A 22,264-nucleotide genomic window follows, 5' to 3' on the forward strand; every position below is an offset into this window, starting at 1 on the left:
TATCTTTCATATTATTGACTACAAATGAATCTTTGTATATGAATTTATATGTATTGATGGTATTCTTGAGTTGAGTTTTGTTGAGAGTATGGATTCATGTATTCATTCACATGAATCCAAGATGAGAATTTTTTGTTGGTCATAATTTGTTTTGAGAATGAGATTGATGGTTTTTATGTATAATAAAAATAATATTATTTTTCATAGTGAAATGAGTATTCTTTTATATGAGTTTGATGAAATTAATTTTTATTTATATGGGAATTTTGGGATAGTTATGAATGTGAAGGGCATAAAAAGAAACGAAACTTTGGTAGAGTTAGAATACCCTTTTGTCTCTGTAAATTAAACATATAATTAAATAGGGATTTTAGAGTAGATGTTTGACGATGATGTGATGATGATGTGAATGATGATGTGATGATGATGTTTGATGATGATATGAATGATGATATTTGACGATGATGTGAATGAAGAGGTTATGTTGATGAAGATGTTGTGTGATGAAGTGGATTGGAGTCTAATGTGATTATGTGATAGGTAATTCGCATAATTTGATTTGATTGGAGTCTTATGAACATTTTGAAAATAAATGATCTTTTGAGAAGGGGTTTTAAATAAATGATTTATGCACATTTTTGCATAAACTATTTATACACTATTTTGAGTTTAAAGAGTGATTATTTTCATCTTTGATTTAGAACGAGTTTAAGCAAAAATGGAGTTTGAAAAAGTCTCTTAAATTCTCATTTTTGAAAATGAGTATTTTGAGTATAAATGAGTTGAACATTTTTTTTACTTTAAAATGTCAATTTTTGAGATTGAATTGAGATTGTATCAATTTTAAAGAGAAGAGTTTGATGATTTGAGATGATTCGATTTAAAAGAAGGTCCAATGAGGCCTGATTTGATTTGAGTTTTGAAAAGAGTCCAATGAGACTAAATGAGTTGATTTGAAAGAGTCTAATGAGACTAAATGAGTATTTTGAGTATTTTACTTACTTGATAAATATGAACATATTGAGTCTTGAGAGGAGTATCGAGCACCGAATTGGGTAAAAGTATAGTCCATACTCGAACCAATAAACTACATCGCCAAACATAGGAGAGGATTGAACCGTTAAAGTCGAATGCTTCCTAAATTATTGTCTTGACATGATAGGACATGATTGGTTATGGATCCATAATTGTTGATTCGTTCTTACCTTGGCTAGGTATGAACGGATGTGGCAACAACATCAGCTTGTTGTACTATCACTCGCTCATATGGTGATAGTTGTCGGTTAGAAAAACTCCTAATTAAATGGATTGTACTTTATATGATTGGTTTGATTGTGATTGTAGATGATTGAATAGAATTGTAAAACATTGCATAACTTAATTTGCATATCTATTGAATTGATTCCTTTGAATTTATAGTGGAGTTGATTGCATATGCTTGGATTGGATTGAATTGGAATATATATGGTTGGATTGGATTGGATGATATGTGATTGGATTGTGTATGATTGGATCGGATTAGGTGATATGTAATGGATTAGATTAAATGATATGTGATCGAATAGTGTACGATTGGATTGGATTTGATCGGATTGTATATGATTTGATTGAACTGTATTGTACATGATTGGATTGGATTGTATGGTATATGATTAGTCTTTGTCTAAAATTGTATTCTTACTCTAGACTTATGACACTTTGATTGAGTCTCTCTTATCTTTCTGATTTGAGATATTTGAACCAACGTTGTTCTTCCTTGAGGTATGTTTTATTCTGCCATATTACATACTCGTACATTCCATGTACTAACGTCTATTTGGACCTGCATCATTTCATGATGCAGAGACAGATTTAAGAGATCGTCAATAGGAGCACCATTGAGGATCTATACACACTCAGCGTATTGGTGAGTCCTCCCCTATATTTGGAGGACACCACTTATGTTATTCTTGCGTCGAGATAGCCCTTTTTATTTTGATTTGAGGTAGCCATGAACATGTCATTGACACCAATTAGATAGTAGTGATAGAGGCTTTATAGACTAGATAGAGATGGGCCGATTGAGCATTTTCTTTCCTTGAATTATTCTTGTCAAAGTATTTTAATGACAAATATTGGAGTTTGATTTATTGGCTCATGGCCTTTCTTTCGTGAGTTAGATTATTGATTTGGATTGCCCGCTAAATTATTTCATTATTTTAAACTTTCTGCTGATTGATTGATAGTGAATGGATGTATGATTGGACTAAGTGGTTCGCTTAGGGACTAGTAATGGTCTTCGAGTGCCGGTCACATCTAGGGTACCCTCTCGGGGCGTGATAAACATGGTATCAAAGCATAGAGTTCAAGAGTCCTAGGAAGTCTATAAAGCCATGTCTAGTAGAGTCTTTCTTATGGGTGTGTTGTGCACCACACTTATAAACATGAGGCTATAGGACATTAAGAATTGTTTTCATTCTTTCATATTCTGAGTTCATGCGATAGAGTTTAACTCTATGAATGTTCCCTTCTAATTCGTGCGTTGCTCAAATCCATTCGACTACCCCTCATACTCAAGGTGGTTGGAATAGTAAATCTGAGATTCTTGTTGATGAGTTAGGATAAAGTCTTAAGGAAGTGAAGAGACTGCACAAGTCTTGAGAGGAGCCGATTAATGTGTTTAACTCTATTGATTTGGAAGAATGTACTCTTATTCATATGGATCGTGCGTTGAGCCAGAGCGAGATGTATCCTAGAATCTCATCTCTAAATCTTGATTCGAATGTTATCTTTGAGAGGAAGGTTATGTCTCTAGATGATTAGTGTCGCCATCCAATGGAATGTGATTTGAGGCATGGTGAGCTATGGTTGGTAGAATGATTGTAGAGTTAGAAAGAGGGAGTTAGAGGAGTACAACTAAAATAGTGAGAATGGTGGTTGATTGAGTCCTGTAACTAGAGTGAAGTATCTATGAGGTGAGTAGTGAGATGTAATGAATGATTGTGATAGTGCTAGTTTTAAGATTTTATTTAGTAGGCTTGACATGACGTATGCGAGAGATTAAGATATTAACTTGCGAGGAGAGTGTGTTATGAATGGAGGGGTATGCGACCCTCAGATGTAAATAGTGAATTAAGGTTAAGTCACTACGTAAGAAGCAGCTTAAGAGGTGTGTATGAGATAGTATAGAGTTGTATGGGCTCTAAATTTATGAGTTGCTTTGGGTGAATAGTTAGTATCATTTAGTTGATGCCTTTGAGCTAAGGGGGAGATGATAGGGTAATGAACAAAAGTAAGTCTTGAGCTTTCGATAGTGATGAGTTGACCAAGATGACAGTAGACAGAGTTGAGTGAGGGTAGATGGGGGAGAGTGAGTGTTTCCCGATTGTAATGGTTGTGACTGTATGCGTCTAGTTAAGGATAGAGGTGTGGAAAAGGAGCGAGATGAGACCCTTTGACATGCAATATATAGGCAAGAGTATGTTAGTATGTCTCTAGGTAAGAGCTCATGCAATAATGGAGGTAGAAGGGTTAAAGTAAGTTCGAGAATTCTTAGATGTGGTTGAGGTGGTTAGAGTGATAAGCTTGAGTGCATGGTTGTCACTATGAAAGTGATGGTAGTAGGTTAATGATCACTTTTGGGGAGTGATTGGATGTACGTGGAGGGTGTTATGAGGCTTGGAAAGAAAGGAAAGCTTGGGCACCGATATATTGGCCTTACGAAAGTGTGAAGAGGATTGAGGATGTCACTCATGAATTGGAGTTTGACGGTTGATGATCTAGATGTTTTAATGATTCGATTGATAGAGTTTCGATGTTCTATTCGTTCCTAATGATGAGAATGATGAAGAAAATGTCCCTACTCTTGACTAAATTGATTTGCTTATTCTTGATCGGGGATAGTTGATTGTCTAAATTGCTTAATTGGTTGATTTGTTGATTTGATTGAGTCTCGACTGTTATTCATTCCTCGAGTCCAACTTTTCTTGATCTTCATTCAAGGATGAATGATCCCAAGGGGGAGATAATGTAACACCCCAGATTTGTTTTTGCAAAGACTCGAATATTTCTCCACGTGTGTGTAGACTCGAACCAAAGGACTTGTAATTTTATATATGAGTTAGGATCAATTATTAATTATTTGAAGTGTATTATATGTGTTTTAGGATCATAAGACATCTCTAACACCAAGTCGAGTCCAAAGAATTAGTCTCGACTAAGTTTCCGAATGATTTCGTATAAGGGTCAATTTCCAATGACCATATCTCCTTGAATATAACGAACTAGGTGGCCCACGACCGACCAAATTAAAGGTGTTTGAGTCTTCCTTCCAACTCTACCAAGATTGCAATTTTTGAAGTTCAGAGTCAAAAGTTATGACCCTTTTTCTACAGACTAGTACTGTAGGAATTTCAGGCCTGGGCGACCACTGCAGGAATTTCAGGCCTAGCGCTCCAGTGGCGCCCGGCGCCACTATAGTGCCAGAAAATAGCCTCAGTAGTTTGGTCCTTGGCGTGATGTGTCACTATTAGGTGTGTAGGGTTTTAAGCCTATTTTGACTTGGCGCTGCAGTGGCGCAACGCGCCACTATAGCGCCAACAAGATTTTTGCCCAGTTTTCCAAATTTTGAAGAGGGGCAACTTGGACATTTTTCCTAAACATATATACCCTAACTTGGAACATTTTGGGATCTTTTTTTCAGCCTTCTCACCTCCCAAAACCCTAATCTTCATCCCCTCTTCTCTTCCAAACATCTCCAACAAGATTTGCCCTCAAAAGCTCAAGGATTCAAGCTTCCCATTGAAGATCCAACAACAAGGTTTCTTCAAAATCTACTCTAAGGTATGTAAGGCTAACCTAAAATATGGATTGTGTTCTTCCATATGCCCCATAGATGTGTCGGATGAAGATGGTGAAAGACTTGGACCTTTTATGAAGGTTTTCTTGAAATTTTCCTAAACTCTAGAATATATTTATGCACTAGTAATTGATTGGTGATTTTCATGACTTAAATTCTTGAATAGTTATCTTTTATATTATTGACTACAAATGAATCTTTGTATATAAATTTATATGTATTGATGGTATTCTTGAGTTGAGTTTTGTTGAGAGTATGGATTCATGTATTCATTCACATGAACCTAAGATGAGATTTCTTTTTTGGTCATAATTTATCTTGAGAATGAGATTAATGATTTTTATGTATAATAAAAATAATATTATTTTTCATAGTGAAATAAGGTATTCTTTTATATGAGTTTGATGAAATTGATTTTTAGTTATATGGGAATTTTGGGATAGTTATGAATGTGAAGGGCATAAAAAGAAACGAAACTTTGGTAGAGTTAGAATACCCTTTTGTCTCTGTAAATTAAACATATAATTAAATAGGGATTTTAGAGTAGATGTTTGACGATGATGTGATGATGATGTGAATGATGATGTGATGATGATGTTTGATGATGATATGAATGATGATATTTGACGATGATGTGAATGAAGAGGTTATGTTGATGAAGATGTTGTGTGATGAAGTGGATTGGAGTCTAATGTGATTATATGATATGTAATTCGCATAATTTGATTTGATTGGAGTCTTATGAACATTTTGAAAATAAATGATCTTTTGAGAAGGAGTTTTAAATAAATGATTTATGCACATTTTTGCATAAACTATTTATACACTATTTTGAGTTTAAAGAGTGATTATTTTCATCTTTGATTTAGAACGAGTTTAAGCAAAAATGGAGTTTGAAAAAGTCTCTTAAATTCTCATTTTTGAAAATGAGTATTTTGAGTATAAATGAGTTGAACATTTTTTTTACTTTAAAATGTCAATTTTTGAGATTGAATTGAGATTGTATCAATTTTAAAGAGAAGAGTTTGATGATTTGAGATGATTCGATTTAAAAGAAGGTCCAATGAGGCCTGATTTGATTTGAGTTTTGAAAAGAGTCCAATGAGACTAAATGAGTTGATTTGAAAGAGTCTAATGAGACTAAATGAGTATTTTGAGTATTTTACTTACTTGATAAATATGAACATATTGAGTCTTGAGAGGAGTATCGAGCACCGAATTGGGTAAGAGTATAGTCCATACTCTAACCAATAAACTACGTCGCCAAACGTAGGAGAGGATTGAACCGTTAAAGTCGGATGCTTCCTAAATTATTATCCTGACATGATAGGAATTGATTGGTTATGGATCCATGATTGTTGATTCGTTCTTACCCTAGCAAGGTATGAACGGACGTGGCAACAACATCAGCTTGTTATACTATCACTCGCTCATATGGTGATAGTTGTCGGTTAGAGCAACTCCTAATTGAATGGATTGTGCTTTATATGATTGGTTTGATTGTGACTGTAGATGATTGAATTGAATTATAAAATATTGCATAATTTAATTTGCATATCTATTGAATTGAGTCCTTTGAATTTATGGTGGAGTTGATTGCATATGCTTGGATTGGATTGAATTGGAATATACATGGTTGGATTGGATTGGATGATATGTGATTGGATTATGTATGATTGGATCGGATTAGGTGATATGTGAAGGATTAGATTAAAGGATATATTATCGAATAGTGTACGATTGGATTGGATTTGATCGGATTGTATATGATTTGATTGAACTGTATTGTACATGATTGGATTGGATTGTATGGTATATGATTGGTCTTTGTCTAAAATTGTATTCTTACTCTAGACTTATGACACTTTGATTGAGTCTCTCTTATCTTTCTGATTTGAGATATTTGAACCAACGTTGTTCTTCCTTGAGGTATGTTTTATTCTGCCATATTACATACTCATACATTCTATGTACTAACGTCCATTTGGACCTGCATCATTTCATGATGCAGAGACAGATTTAAGAGATCGTCAATTGGAGCACCATTGAGGATCTATACACACTCAGCGTATTGGTGAGTCCTCCCCTATATTCGGAGGACACCACTTATGTTATTCTTGCATCGAGATAGCCCTTTTCATTTTGATTTGAGGTAGCCATGAACATGTCATTGGCACCAATTAGATAGTAGTGATAGAGGCTTTATAGACTAGATAGTGATGGGTCGATTGAGCATTTTCTTTCCTTGAATTATTCTTGTCAAAGTATTTTAATGACAAATATTGGAGTTTGATTTATTGGCTCATGACCTTTCTTTCATGAGTTAGATTATTGATTTGGAATGCCCGCTAAATTATTTTATTATTTTAAACTTTCTGCTGATTGATTGATAGTGAATGGATGTGTGATTAGACCAAGTGGTTCACTTGGGGACGAGCAATGGTCTTCGAGTGCTGGTCATGTCTAGGGTACCCTCTTGGGGCGTGACATTTGTATCAATCCAAGTTAGGAGCAAAAAGTTATGACTATTTTACCAGAGATACTACAAGTTGTCAGTAGCCGATGGGAAAAGTGACAACCGTCAGACCTGTGATGGACCGTCAGACTTGAATGTCACACTTAAGTATAATAGTCAATTTGTGGGCTAGTTATGACGGTCTTGTTGACGGCTCTTAACCCAAGCGACGGTCCGTGACTCAGATAATGATAGAATGGTGATTTTGGCTGATTTTGAGTTTTTAAGAGGGTATTTTAGTCCTAAAACCTTTGGGGAGTTATCTAAAAGGTCTTAAAGACATAGAATATTAGTTTTTCATAATTTAACCCTCTCATTCACTCTCAAATTTTTACGCTCAAGAACTTCAAGAAAACACCAAGGCTAGGGTTCATATCCCAAGATTCTCCATCAAGCTTCTTCACTAAGGTATGTAAGGATTCAAAGAGAGTATTCCTTTCAATCTCATGCCTAAATTTTTTTTAAATCTTCAGAGAACATCGATATATTTGTAGAATCAAAGCTAGGGTTCTTTATGAAATTATGAGTTTTCTTCTTAATGAAATTATGAGTTTTCTTCTTTATCAAATTATGGATTTTATCCAATAAGATAAGCTTTCATAATTCACTTTGATTTTAAACCTCATTGTACATATTTAGCATGATTTCATTTATGGTCATTCATATCCTTTATGGTATATTAAGTATGAGAACAAGCATGGCATAAATTACAACTTTATGTATGTTTTTATGATATGACTTATGAGTTTAGCCTCAGATCTGATTCAAATGATAAGTGTTTTGTAATACCAACGAGCACTATATTTATATGTTGTTTTGGGAGGACTATTTAGGACCGAGAGGAGCTGGGTATTAGAAAAGTCCAAGTTCCATAACTATGCGCCAACATAGGACTTGAGTGTACCTCTTTGTTGGGCAAATCCATATTGGCCTGAGAGTCACAAACTAGTGGATCCATCTAGATATGATATGGTTCATACCCCAGAAAGGTATATGGTAGCCCGCCCAACTGGGTTAGCGATTGAACATCATGAGCTCACATGGTTTATGTCGATTATAGGAAACTCCTCATTTTTATGAACTTTTCATGATATGATCTTCATTTATTATGGTCATTTTAAGTATGCTATTTTATATATATGTTTATGCAAGATTAATGAGATAGACTCATCTATATATATTCTTTTGAAATAAGATTTTGAATTGTATTTAGACATGAACTCCAATTGTTTATTTTTAAGTACTCTTACTATGTATATGTTTTTTTTGAAAACCTTATTCCACTATTCCCTTTATGATATGTTATACTAGAATATTGGTGATCCTTTCATACTCAGTATGTTTCAAGTACTGACGCATATTTTTTCTGCGCTTCATCCTTTTATGATGTAGATTTTGGTGCCCATTCCCAGACTCATGGCTAAGTGATTGCAGCAGTTCCAGCAAGAAGTTGGTGAGTCTTCCTTATTTGGGGGCTTTCTAGATTAGTTGTTAGTCAGATTTTAGGAGTTTATTTATTATTAGTTTGAGGCAATTGGGGGCCATGTCCCGATAAAATTATTTCCTTCAGTCTAAATGTTAGAGGCTTATTTTAGACATTAGTAATTCATTTATCATGGATTTATTGACTTCTGACTAAGAGTTATTAAGGATATGTCTTTGCTTCCGCATTAGTTTCATACGATATGTCTTGATATGTTATTGTAAGTTCTCAAGCGCATTTTGTTAGTTTGATATGTGTTTTTAGTTAGTTTTCAGGAAAATTAAAGCACGCTTGGGTTAATGATATTTGGCATGGTTCATGTGAAAATTTGATTGATCTTGAAGTATGTTGGTAGCTTGGTGTTGTGGTGATGCCAAAAGGAAATAAAAATCTCACAAGAGGTGTTTAAACACTTGAGTTTGGCAAGGTTTCAGACAACTTAAAAGGAGAACTCAAAGAACAAACTTCACCGGAACTTGAAGGACCTTGAAATGGGTGTTGGGAGATTAAATCTTCATGTTTTGACCAAGTAAGCACACCAAGACAGCCACCACGGTCCTTGGTGTGCAATACTGGATATGAAAGGATGCCCCATCCATGAAGAATTCAGCCAACAAAAGGCAACCGACTTTTGGGCTAAGTCATGCACCATGCCCATCCACCACGAGCCGTGATGCTTACCACTAGCCGTGGTGGGTTCCGTAGTGAAGAGGTAGCCATCAAAATTCAAAGGCAAGAAGTGTCAAGGGCAAGGAAATCACTAAGAGCCAAAGCAAGGAGAAACATGGCCAAGGTAACTACCAAAAGCCTCACCACGAGCCATGGTCCACACCACTGGCCATGGTGGGCTCCGTGGTGGGATGGACAACCATAAAAGTCTAAGAAATCACCAATAAAGGCCACCACGAGCCATAATTCCCACCACTAGCCATGGTGGCTCCCATCCAGAGCATTCCAAAGTCCATCAAGTTTTCTTTTCCTAATTGGTTTAGGACTAGTTTTAGACTTTTATAAATACCTTATTTTATTCTAGGTTTAGGGATACCCTCTCCCGCATTTTCCCTACTATTTGAAGGGTATTATACATGACCTAAACTATATCTTTGAGTCTTTTTTCATTAACAACACATGCTGGGTAGTAGCTAAAGGAAGCAAGCGAGAACTTTTGTTTCTTGGCTATCTTTGGAGACTTGAATCAAGTTTTGCTTGATATTTTTCTTTGTTTGATTCTTATGTTGATTTGCTATCACTTTGTACATATTTTTTCATGAATTATTTACAAATTCTTGTTGCTTTAAATATAATTATGCAAAGCTAGTCCCATAACTAGGCAAAAGTAGGATTGATATTCGTGATTTGTTTTTATATATATTGTGATTTCTTCATTCAAAAGTCTTTCTTAGTGAGTGCACACATTAAGAATATCCCCGTATTCATTTCTTTCCTGGGAGGGAGGTAGTTATTAGGAAAAGACTTCACAACAAAAATTCGAATAGTCTATCTTCAAAAGAAGGGATAAACTTCATCTAAGTTACCTGAGACCGAGAGAAGATAGTACTCTGGGATCCAGGGTGAGGGTTAGTAAAGATATATTTTGAGACTAGGAGGAGATGAATGAGACGCGTCTAAGAAGGACTAGGAGGTGAATTAGATGTTACCCAACTTGCTAGATTTTGCATGCAATACATTGAACGATATCATGAATACGATTAGCCTATTAACTTACAAGTCATTGGGAACACAATCCTAGTATAGTCTTCATATAGCTTACAACTTCAATCTTATTTATTTGTCACCGCATTACTATTTTATTTCTAAAACATAACCAAACCTCCTATTTTACTTTATGCATCTTTATTTCCGGGAAGTAGCAACTACGACCGAATAGTGATAGCTAATAGAACTTGCTTCAACCTATTCCCTATGGGTTTGACCCCGACTCTTATTTGGGTAAAACATATTGATAAAGATCATCTATATCTTTTTTGAGAGGTATAATTGAGCGTTATTAGTTATGCCAAGGGTTAGCTCGGGGCCACTCATGGTTTTGAGTACCATGTCTCGTCTAGGGTGTAGAATTGGGTTGTGACTAATATGGTATTAGAGCACTAGGTTTAGGTGTCCTAGGATGTATGAAAAACCGCATCTATTAGTCCTTTTTATGGGTGTGTAACGCACCACACTTATAAGAAGAAGTCTATAGGATGTTTAAGAAATAATTCCTTTTTTTCTTAATCTTGTTCGTGCGCCAGAGTTTAACTTTATGTATCTCCTCTAACTTGTGCTCATGCGTATTTCAGATCATGCCTCCAAAAAGAATTGTTAGCCTTTCGAGGCAAGCTAGGAACAAAGGACGTCTTGCTAGATAGAAGAAAAATCCTCAAGAGCCACAAGTCCCCGTCGGGCCAAGAGGTCCAAATGAACCTGTTGAGCAGCCACCTCACGTTGATGTTACCAATGCGGAGATTTGCAATGCCATCCAGATGTTGGCTCTAGCTATGAAAGCTCAGGTTGACCATTAAGGAGCAAGCCCAGCAAGCCGCCAGGATGCTCTAGACACTTCTAGGATTCGTGAGTTTCTAAGGATGAATCCACCAGAGTTTACAAGATCAAAGCTTAATGAGGACCCAAAAAACTTTGTGGATAAAATTCAGAAAGTGTTTCAGGTTATGCATGTTAGTGATGCTGAGTGTGTTGAGTTGGCTTCATATGACCTCAAGGGTGTTACAAGGATATGGTGTGACCAGTGGAAGAAGAATAGGGGAGAAGATGAACCACTCATAAGTTGGGCCATGCTCCAAGGTGCCTTCATGGGGCATTTCTTTCCTTGTGAGTTGAGAGAGGCAAAGGTAAGGGATTTCCTTAATCTAAAATAAGATTCTATGAGTGTGCAAGAGTACAGTCTCAAGTTCACATAGTTGTCTCACTATGCTTCAGAGATGGCAATTGATATGAGGAGTAGGATGAACTTGTTTATGTTGGGACTCTCCTTCTTATCGAGCAAGGAAGGTAAGACATCCATGTAGATTGGGAATATGGACATATCTAGGCTAATGATCCATATCCAGCAGGTTGAAGAGGATAAGTTGAAGGATAGAGAAGATTTTCAGAATAAAAGAGCCAATGCATCAAATCATGAGTTCGGCCAGCACTGAAAATAAGAATCGATCCTCCTTTCAGCAAAATTCATCTGGACCGGCTCCATCTTCAGGTAGTGCTCTCACACCCAGGTCTAGAAATGATTTTGAAGGTAGATAGTATGGCTGTTAGTCTCAGGGCAGTGTTGCAAATGGGTATACACCTTATCCGAGCTACAATAAACATGGTAAGAATCACTCTGGTGAATCTCTCTATGGTAAAGATGGGTGTTTCGGGTGTAGCCAAGCAGGTCACAAGCACAAGGATTTCCCCTTATCAAGGCAGAGAAATGGTGGTAACAAACCCCAGACTACAACATCTTTAGCTCCATCAGGTCGTAACCTTCAAAAAGGCACCATTTCTGGTACAAATGGTAGTCAGAACCACTTTTACGCTTTGTATTCTCGTCAGGACCAAGAGAACTCTCCTGATGTTGTTACCGATATGTTAAAAGTTTTCTCCATTAATGTTTATGCTTTGTTAGACCCTGGTGCTACCTTGTCTTTTGTGACTCTATATGTTGCTATAAAGTATGGTTTCAGACCAGAACAACTCTTGGAACCTTTTTTTATTTCTACCCCTACTGGAGAGTTAGTTTTGGCTGAACGAATGTATATAAATTGCAAAATCTCCGTCCTTCTCAAAAATACCACTGCTGATGTGGTAGAGTTAGATATGATAGACTTTGATGTTATTCTAGGTATGGACTGGTTACATTCATGTTATGCCTTAGTTGACTACAGAACCAGAGTCATAAAGTTTCAATTTCCCAACGAGTCAGTCTTAGAGTGGAAGGGTAGTTCCACCTTACCTAAAGGTCATTTCATCTCTTATCTTAAGGCCAGAAAAATAATCTTTAAGGGTTATCTCTACCATATAGTTTGGTTCAAAGATTCCAATATCGAGACCTCGTTTCTTCTATAAGTCCCTATAGTATGTGAGTTTTCAGAAGTCTTATAGATGATCTTCCTGGAGTCCCTCCTGACAAGGAGATAGACTTTGCGATAGATACTCTTCCTAATACACGACCTATCTCCATCCCTCACTATAGAATGACTCCTGTTGAGTTAAAAGAACTAAAAGAGTAGTTGAAAAATCTTCTAGAAAAAGGGTTCATTAGACCTAGTGTGTCTCCCTAGGGTGCTCTTGTTCTTTTCATGCGAAAGAAAGATGGTTCTCTCCGAATATGTATCAATTACCGTCAATTAAATAAGGTCACCATTAAAATTAAGTACCTACTTCCCAGAATTGATGACCTGTTTTACCTGCTTCAGAGTTCCACTTGTTTCTCTAAGATTGATCCTAGGTCTAGGTACCATCAGTTGAAAGTTAAGGAGTGTGATATTCCAAAAACTGCCTTCCGAACCCGATATGGTCAATACGAGTTTCTTGTTATGTCATTTGGGCTAACCAATGCTCCTATAGTTTTTATGGACCTTATGAATAGGGTGTTCAAATAGTATCTCAACACATTTGTTATAGTGTTCATTGACGATATCGTGATCTACTCCCGTAGTGAAGAGGAGCATGCTAATCATCTCAGGGTTACTCTTCAGATTCTCAAGGATAAACAATTGCTCGCTAAGTTCTCCATGTACAAATTTTGGTTAAAGTCAGTTGCATTTCTGGGCCACATTATTTCCAGTGAGGGCATTCGAGTTGATGATTAGAAGATTGAGGCAGTGAAGGACTAGCTTAGGCCCACCACTCCGATTGACATTAGGAGCTTCTTGGGTCGATCCGGTTATTATAGAAAGTTTTTTGAAGGGTTTTCATTTATTTCTAAAAGTTTAGTGGTCTGAGAGTTGTGAGAAGAGTTTTCAGGACCTAAAGGCCCGATTAACTTCTACTCCGGTGTTCACTTTACCAGAGGGTACATACGACTTTGTGGTTTATTGTGATGCCTCTAGAGTGGGTCTTGGTTGTGTTTTGATGAAGAATTGGAAAGTAATTGCTTATGCTTCTAAACAACTCAAGGTCCATGAGAAGAACTATCTCACTCATGACTTGGAGTTAGCTGATGTGGTGTTTGCTTTAAAAATTTGGAATCATTACCTCTATGGGGTACATGTCTATGTTTTCACAGATCATACGAGTTTGCAATATGTTTTCACTCAGAAAGAGCTAAATCTTCGACAAAGAAGATGGCTTGAGCTCCTCGAGGACTACGATATGAGTATGCTCTACCATCCAGGTAAGGAAAATGTTGTTGCAGACGCTCTTAACAGGTTGTCTATGGGGAGTGTGGCACATATAGAACAACGTAAAAAGAAACTTGTAAAACAAATGCATAGGCTTGCGTAATTGGGAGTTCGTCTCTTAGATTCTGCTGAGGGTGGTGTAGTAGTTCAGAAACGACATTCCAGATTCAATGGAATCGACAGATTTTCCAACGGAGGTCATTTTGTTGGAATGTTGACCAAAGTCAACACTTTCCAAAGAAAATATATCAAAATGCATAAATGACCTAAAACTCATTTTCGAGCACCTCGAGAACTGAACCAAAGGTCATTCTAGACCAAACTCGGCATTCCAGAGCTAACCACACTAACAGAATTTTCATCCAAGCGCATTTACTTAAAATGTTGACCGAAGTCAAACTTGGCCAAAACTTTAAAGTTAAAACGACAATTCACACAAACTCAAAACAAAGACTGCCAAACCCAAACCAACCTTTCTTCTAGACCAAAATGGACCTTCTAGAGCTGATGGAGCCGTTGGAATTCTCATACGACGCCCAAATCTCCAGATGTTGACTAACGTCAACTCTTTCAAACCTTAGTCCTCAAAATGGCTAAACCACCTCAAAACTCAACCTAACACCTTGGCAAGCGTGCCACCCATCCCAACACCACATAAGAGCTATAAAGAAGCTACAGGAAGGGGTAAAATGGTAAAAACATGAAAAAGTATGAAAATGACCTTGGAGGTCATTATAACATCCACTACTAAAAGGAATTTTGTCCTCGAAAGTCAGGGAAGAAAGGTACCTGGTGGCTCAAAAGGATAAGATATCGGGTCCGCATGTCCTGTTCAGTCTTCTTAGTAGCCTCCTCGATCGGATGATGCCTTCACTGGACTTTCACCGATGGAATCTCCTTAGACCTCAACTTTCTAACCTGGTTGTCCAAAATAGCTACATGCTCATCCTCAAAGGCCAAGGACTCATCAAACTGAACTGAATCCCACCGAAACAGGTGAGACTCATCTGGAACGTACCGCCGTATCTTAGAAACATGAAACACAGGGTGAACACCTAAAAGTGTTGGGGACAAGGCCAACTCATAAGCTACTTCCCCTACCCATCTCAAGATCTCAAAAGGGTCAATAAACCTGGGGCTAAGCTTACCGCTCCTCTCGAATCTCATCACGCCCTTCATTGGAGACACTTACAGGAATACTCGATCTCTAACCATAAACTCCAAAGGTCGCACCCTCAGATCAGCATAACTCTTATGCCTACTCTAGGAAGTATGGAGCCTCTCCTGAATCATATGAACTTTGTCCATCGATTCACGCAACAAATTGTTTCCCCAAGGCCTAACCTCGAAGGCATCAAACCAGGCCACTGGGAATGACATTTCCTACCATATAAAGCCTCAAAAGTTACCATCTCGATGCTCTAATGTTTGTTATTATTATATGCGAACTCTGCCAAAGCCAATGATTGATCCCACTGACCCCCAAAATCAATAACATAGGTCCATGGCAGGTCCTCCAAGACCTGAATGGTCCTCTTTGACTGACCATCGGTCTAGTGGTGGAAAGATGTGTTGATCTCGACCCGGGTACCCAACTCTCTCTATATAGACCCCCAGAAATATGAAGTAAACTGAGTACCATGGTCTAAAATGATAGATATTGGCACCCCAAGCAATCAGAACACCTCTAGGATGTAAATCTGAGCCAACTTTTGTGAAGTGTATGTAGTCTGGACCTGGAAAAAGTGAGTAGACTTGGTCAATCGATCTATGATAACCCAAATGGAATCAAAACCTCGGGATATACATGGTAAACCCACTACAAAGTCCATACCTATTCGCTCCTACTTCTATTCTGGAATGGGTAGTTGTTGGGTCAAACCACTTGGCCTCTGATGGTCGAACTTGACCTGCTGACAGTTCAAGCACCTAGCCACAAAAGCTGCAATTTCCCACATCATCCCACACCACCAGTAATATTGACGTAGGTCATAATACATCTTCGCCGCACCGGGTTGAATGGAATATCTGGAACAATAGGCCTCTTCAAGGATGAACCTGACTAGATCTCCAACTCTAGGAACACAGATACGACCCTCGATCCTCAAGATGCCCTCCGAATCAAAGGTTGCCTTTCTAGCCTTCCTATTGAGTACCTTGTCACGAATCACCCTCCGTTGTGGGTACTTAAATTGTTGTGCCTGAATATGCTCCATCAAGGAAGACCTAGCCTCTACACAAGCAAGTAACCTGCCCGGCTCAGAAATATCAAGACGAACCATTAGGTTTGATAAGGATTGAATTTCCGAAGCTAAAGGTCGCTTCTATACTAATAAGAATGCCAAACTCTCCATCCTCATTGCCTTCCAGCTCAGAGCATCTGCTACTACATTTGCCTTGCCCCGGTGATAGAAAATAGTAATGTCATAGTCCTTCAGCAACTCCAACCACCTGCGCTATCTCAAATTGAGGTCTTTTTGGCTGAATATGTATTGAAGATGGTGGTTAGTGTACATCTCACAATGGGCTCCATACAAGTAATGCCTCCAAATCGTCAATGCAAAGACTACCACAGCCAACTCTAAATCATGTGTGGGGTAGTTCCGCTCATGTACCTTCAGCTGTCTGGAAGCATATGCAATAAATCTACTCTACTGCATCAGAACGCAACCCAAGCCAACACCTGAAGCATCACAATAAACTATAAATCCCTAGTCCTCGATAGGAAGAGTAAGAATCGGAGCTGAAGTCAACAAGAATTTAAGCTTCAGAAAGCTCACCTCACACTCGTTAGACCACCGTTAAGGAACTTTCTTCTGAGTCAATCTGGTCAAAGGCGCTGCAATAAAAGAGAACCCCTCTACAAACCATCTGTAATATCCTGCCAACTCGATGAAACTGTGAACCGGTAGGAGAAGTGGGCCTAGACCAATCACGAACTGCCGTTATTTTCACCAAATCTACAATAATCCAATCCTTGGATACCACGTGCCCTAGGAATGCCACATACTCAAGCCAAAATTCACACTTGGTGAATTTTGCACACAACTGCTGATCCCGCAAGTTCTGAAGCACTATCCTCAGGTGCTCCTCATGATACTATCTGCTCCCAGAGTAGACTAGAATGTCATCAATGAATACAATGACAAAGGAGTCCAAGTAGGGCCAGAACACACAGTTCATCAAATCCATGAATGCTGCGGGAGAATTAGTCAACCTGAAAGACATGATTAAGAACTCATAGTGCCCGTATCGAGTCTTGAAAGCAGTCTTAGGGCTATCTGACTCTCTAATCCTCAGCTGGTGATACCCTGACCTCAAGTCTATCTTAGAGAATACTGCTGCATCTTGGAGCTGGTCAAATAAGTCATCAATCTATGGCATCGGGTACCTATTCTTGATGGTCACTTTATTAAGCTTCCTGTAATCAATACACACACGTAAGGTACATCTTTCTTTTTCACGAACAGAACAGGAGCACCCCAGGAAGACACATTGAGCCTGATAAACCCCTTACTCAATAGGTCCTGGAGCTGTACCTTAAGCTCCCTCAACTTAACTGGAGTCATCCGGTATGGTGGAATAGGGACTGGCTGTGTACCCGGCTCAACATCAATACCAAAATCAATATCACGCTCAAAAGGAAGGCCAGGTAGATCGGTGAGAAATACTTCAGAGAACTCTCGGACTACCAGAACAGAATCAATAGAAGGAATGTCGGCACTAGTGTCACGGACATAGGTAAGATAGTCTAGACACTATTATACTTTATTTTTATCGAGGTTAGATAAAGCACAACTTATAGACTCTAATAGAATTAATTGTTGTATAAAGTCGCCACCTAATTTATTAAGGAAAATAAGGAAACCTATTTGATGCATGATATATATGACTCACGTTTTTATCTACGAAAAAGACCAGTTTAGATTCTAGATAAGGGTTTACATTATTCCAAAGGGAAGGTGTTAGGCATCCTTCGAAATCCACAAAATGTGGTATCCGACAAGACTTAATTTATCAAAAAGGGAGGGGACATATTTGCAAGTATAACACACACATATATATAAAGAAATATGTGCTAAAGTTGTATAAAAATATATGTATAAAAGATTATGTATCAAGTAAGTAATGTATATTCTCGTCAACTATGTGTATAAAAATATGAGAAAGACTATATAAATGTATATAAAAAGGTAGTTTTTATACAATATTAAAGAATTGCCCTTTATTAATATGAGAAAAAAAGGGAACTCTTTTATAAAAAAAACTTTTGTAATGTGTGAAAAGAAAAATATTTCTTTTATAGAAGAAAAAAAGTATTCTCAAATAACATTTTTAACTTACAATATCAAATAGAGGATAAATTATAAAAAATATTTTAAAGGAAAAATATTATTTAATGTATTATAAAAATGTGAATTAACTGATTAAATAGTAAATCAATTAAATTTATTTATGTAAGTATTTACGGCCTAAGTTTTGCCTAACATCAATAATATACACAATAATAAATTAAAAATAATATTCGAACTTCATTAAATTTGAATAGCTTCCTCGGAAAGCAACGCTAGGCTGGGTACCTGTAAAGACACTTAGTAGAAGTATTAGTAAGGTATAAATATGAATAATAATAATAATAATAATAATAATAATAATAATAATAATAATAAAAATCCGTCTTATAAACATGGGAGGCCTTGGAAATCGACGGTAATTTCTTTATCGACCAACTTTTAACTTGTAATATATAATCTATTTAATAATATAAATAAAGAAATAAATATAACAAAAATGACATTCTGAAATGGTGAATAGTAAATAATATAAAGTAGCAACCCAAATAAAATCATCAAGACGAATATCACTAAATAAATTACAGGTCCTAAACATACTAATACCACTAACAAGAAACAAACAGAAGAAACGAAAAATAAAATAGTATAAAAATAACAAAAAGCAGCAATCACTCACATTAACACAAAAATAGTCATAAATCAGAATAATAATATAATAGTAGCACAATAGTGAAATAGGAAATTTGAACAACTCAAACACCTGTAACCATGGCAAAAACAAAACATATCTTCAAAAAATGAGCATGAAATAATGATGAAGGAAAGAAGAAAACGGAAAATGAGAAAAACATATCTGAGTTACTATTGGGTTCTTACAAAAAAATACTTACTAATGAAAGTGCAAAATATAACGTATAATGTAAACTTAAACTGAAATTTATGTCTTTTAAAAAGGGAGGCCTCAAAAACCGTCGGAGAGATCTTTTCATTGGCCACTTTTAATTTATATCTTTCAAATACAAAATTACATAAACTAACCAAAAAACAATGTAAAATAAGATAAAACAGTAACCAAATAATAACAACCTATCACTAGAAATTCAAAAAATAATTTTAAAAAATGCATGGCATTAATCCAAAAAATTAAAAATAGCCCAAACATGACTAAGGATAGGAAAAATACAAAGCAAACAATGAAATTGTAATGGAGAAAAACAAACTTCAACAGAAAATACCACAACGTCCTACAACCTAACAAACATATAATGGATTTAAAAATTGACATACAAAAGGACAATAATAGTTTAAAAATTAGAATGATTATAGATAATAATCCAACTTAATCAAAAGTAGAAGGAGGAAAATATCTTAGTCAACAATGTTAACTACTGTATAACATCAAATCATTAAAAAGCAACCCAAAATAATAAGACAACAAATCACTAATCAATGACTACCACAGAACCAAAAAAAATAAAAAAAAAATATAGAGATTACACAACGAAGTTCCCTGAAGAAACATAAAATCCACTAGAAAAATGCTAAACTCAACCAACAGTTGGCATTGACAACAAAATTAACTTACTGCGAATCTTATACAAATTGCATGAAACTAACAAAATAATAAATAAAATAAAGCAACCAATAATTGACCCAAACATAAACTAAAAGTGATAGAAAATTGAGAGAAATGAACAACACTAAATAAATAAAATAACTACACAAAATAGTCACATATTATTCAAAAAGACAAAAAACACCATCCAAATCAATTAAAACTCCTAATCACAAACCCACATTCAGAGAAGCATCAAAATAAATTCAAACAAAGACCAAATCATCAAAGTAGTTGTTGAAAATAATGGTGTCACTGGAAAATTATAAATCCATTCTAAAGAAAGACAACCCAAATCTAAAATAATTAATCAGTGAGAAAATAATAAGGAAAAAGAAAAGTAGACAAACTGACTACTGTTATGATCGACGAAGCTCATTCGATCTGTTGTTGTTGCTGCTCCATTCGTCAGGATTGTTGGTGTCGAGCTGTGCTTGATGGATGAGCTCTAGTAACCATGCGTCAATGTTTAAAATGAGGTGAGGGATTTTTGTGGCTTTTGTGTTGTTTCGGATAGTTTGTTGCAGAATAAGTGGTGGATTTGGTTGGATTTCTTGCTGGAGAAGATGAAAGAAGAAGAAAAGAATGAGGGAGAAGGGTGTTTGGGGGTGGTGGATGTTGGAGGAAAATAACGGGGAGAGACAATTTTAGGTTTTGCTCTTTTGAGAAGAAGATAAAGAGTTTCTTAGGGTTTTGTCCCTTGGAAAATATTTATATCCCTCTCCTTTATTTTTGAACCACTTTATGTTGGGTCATAAAGAAAATTTAAGATTACACATTTTACAAAATTATGGGCTCAAAATTATGAACCCAAAATCATGAGCTAATTTAAATATTTGAGTAATGCAATATTTATCCGTGTTTCAATGTATTCTTAGATTGTGTTAAAATGCTAAAACAAATATAAAATAAATATAATCATGTAAAAAATGTAATTTAATGAAAAATGATGATTTAACAAAAAATGAACAATACTCAAAAAATTTAATAAACTGTGACAAAAACATAAATATTTTTTTAAAAAAATAAAAATAAAAAAAATAAATTAATAAAAAAATCATAATATTTTAAAAAATAAGAATAATTATCAACAAATTATTATAAGATTATAAAAAGTATATTTTTGAACTATTAAATAAGTAAAAACTCAAAAGTATTAATTTTATAAAAATTAGGCCAAAATTGGGTGTCAACATGACTATTAGAATTTTACAATGACAATAAATAGATAAGAGCCCTATTATTTACGAAACTAAGAATTTTTATCCAGAAATTATTAAAAAAAAGAAAAGATGAGAATTAATTTATGAAAATCCTAAAATAAGGATGATTATTAATTAAAAAAATTGAAAAAAAACTGATAAAATGTGTAATTTTTTTTAATAATTTGTGCTCTTTAACAATCAAGAAGCCTGAAGACGTTAATTTTGAGCACAGAGAGCCAAAATTGGGTGTCAACAGACACCCCTTTCCTACTAATCGTTGGGACCTGAGGAAGGATATCATACCACATGGTACATGACTAACTGCACCTGCCCACACGACTAGAGGAATACCAGGCATACACAAGGTAACGGTCTTGGAGAAGAAATCTAAAATCACATGATGAGTAGACAACCAATTCATGCTTAGAATTAAGTCAAAGTCTACCATATCTAGCACAATCAGGTCCTCTCTAGTATCATACCCCATGATAGTCACCACACAGGATCAATACACTCGATCCACTACTAAAAATTCTCCTACGGGGTAGCTAAACACATAGGCACAAGCAATGCCTCACATAAAATAGCCCATCGAGTAGCATAAAGAGTAGACACATACAAGTAAGTGGAGCCTGGATCAAATAAAGCATTGACAGGCTGATGAGAGACGAAGATCGTACCTGTCATGATGACATTCAATGTCTCCACCTCTGGCCTACTCGAAAAAGCATACATGTGACAGCGTCCACCTCTACCACCCATCTGGCCTGCCTGGAGACCACCCCTAGTACCCTAAGACTCACCTCTACCACCCTGCACTCTCTCTTAGGATGGCTGAACTAGGGCCCTAGGAGCCTAAACCTATTGTCCCTACTGCCTCTGGCATCTGCGATGACTAATGGTAGGACACTCCTTGGAAAAATGACCTATCATACTACACTTATAGCAAAACCCTCGGAATGAACCTCCATGTGA

The sequence above is a fragment of the Solanum dulcamara genome, chromosome 1 (assembly GCF_947179165.1).
Source record: "Solanum dulcamara chromosome 1, daSolDulc1.2, whole genome shotgun sequence".
NCBI classification, from domain to species: domain Eukaryota; kingdom Viridiplantae; phylum Streptophyta; class Magnoliopsida; order Solanales; family Solanaceae; genus Solanum; species Solanum dulcamara.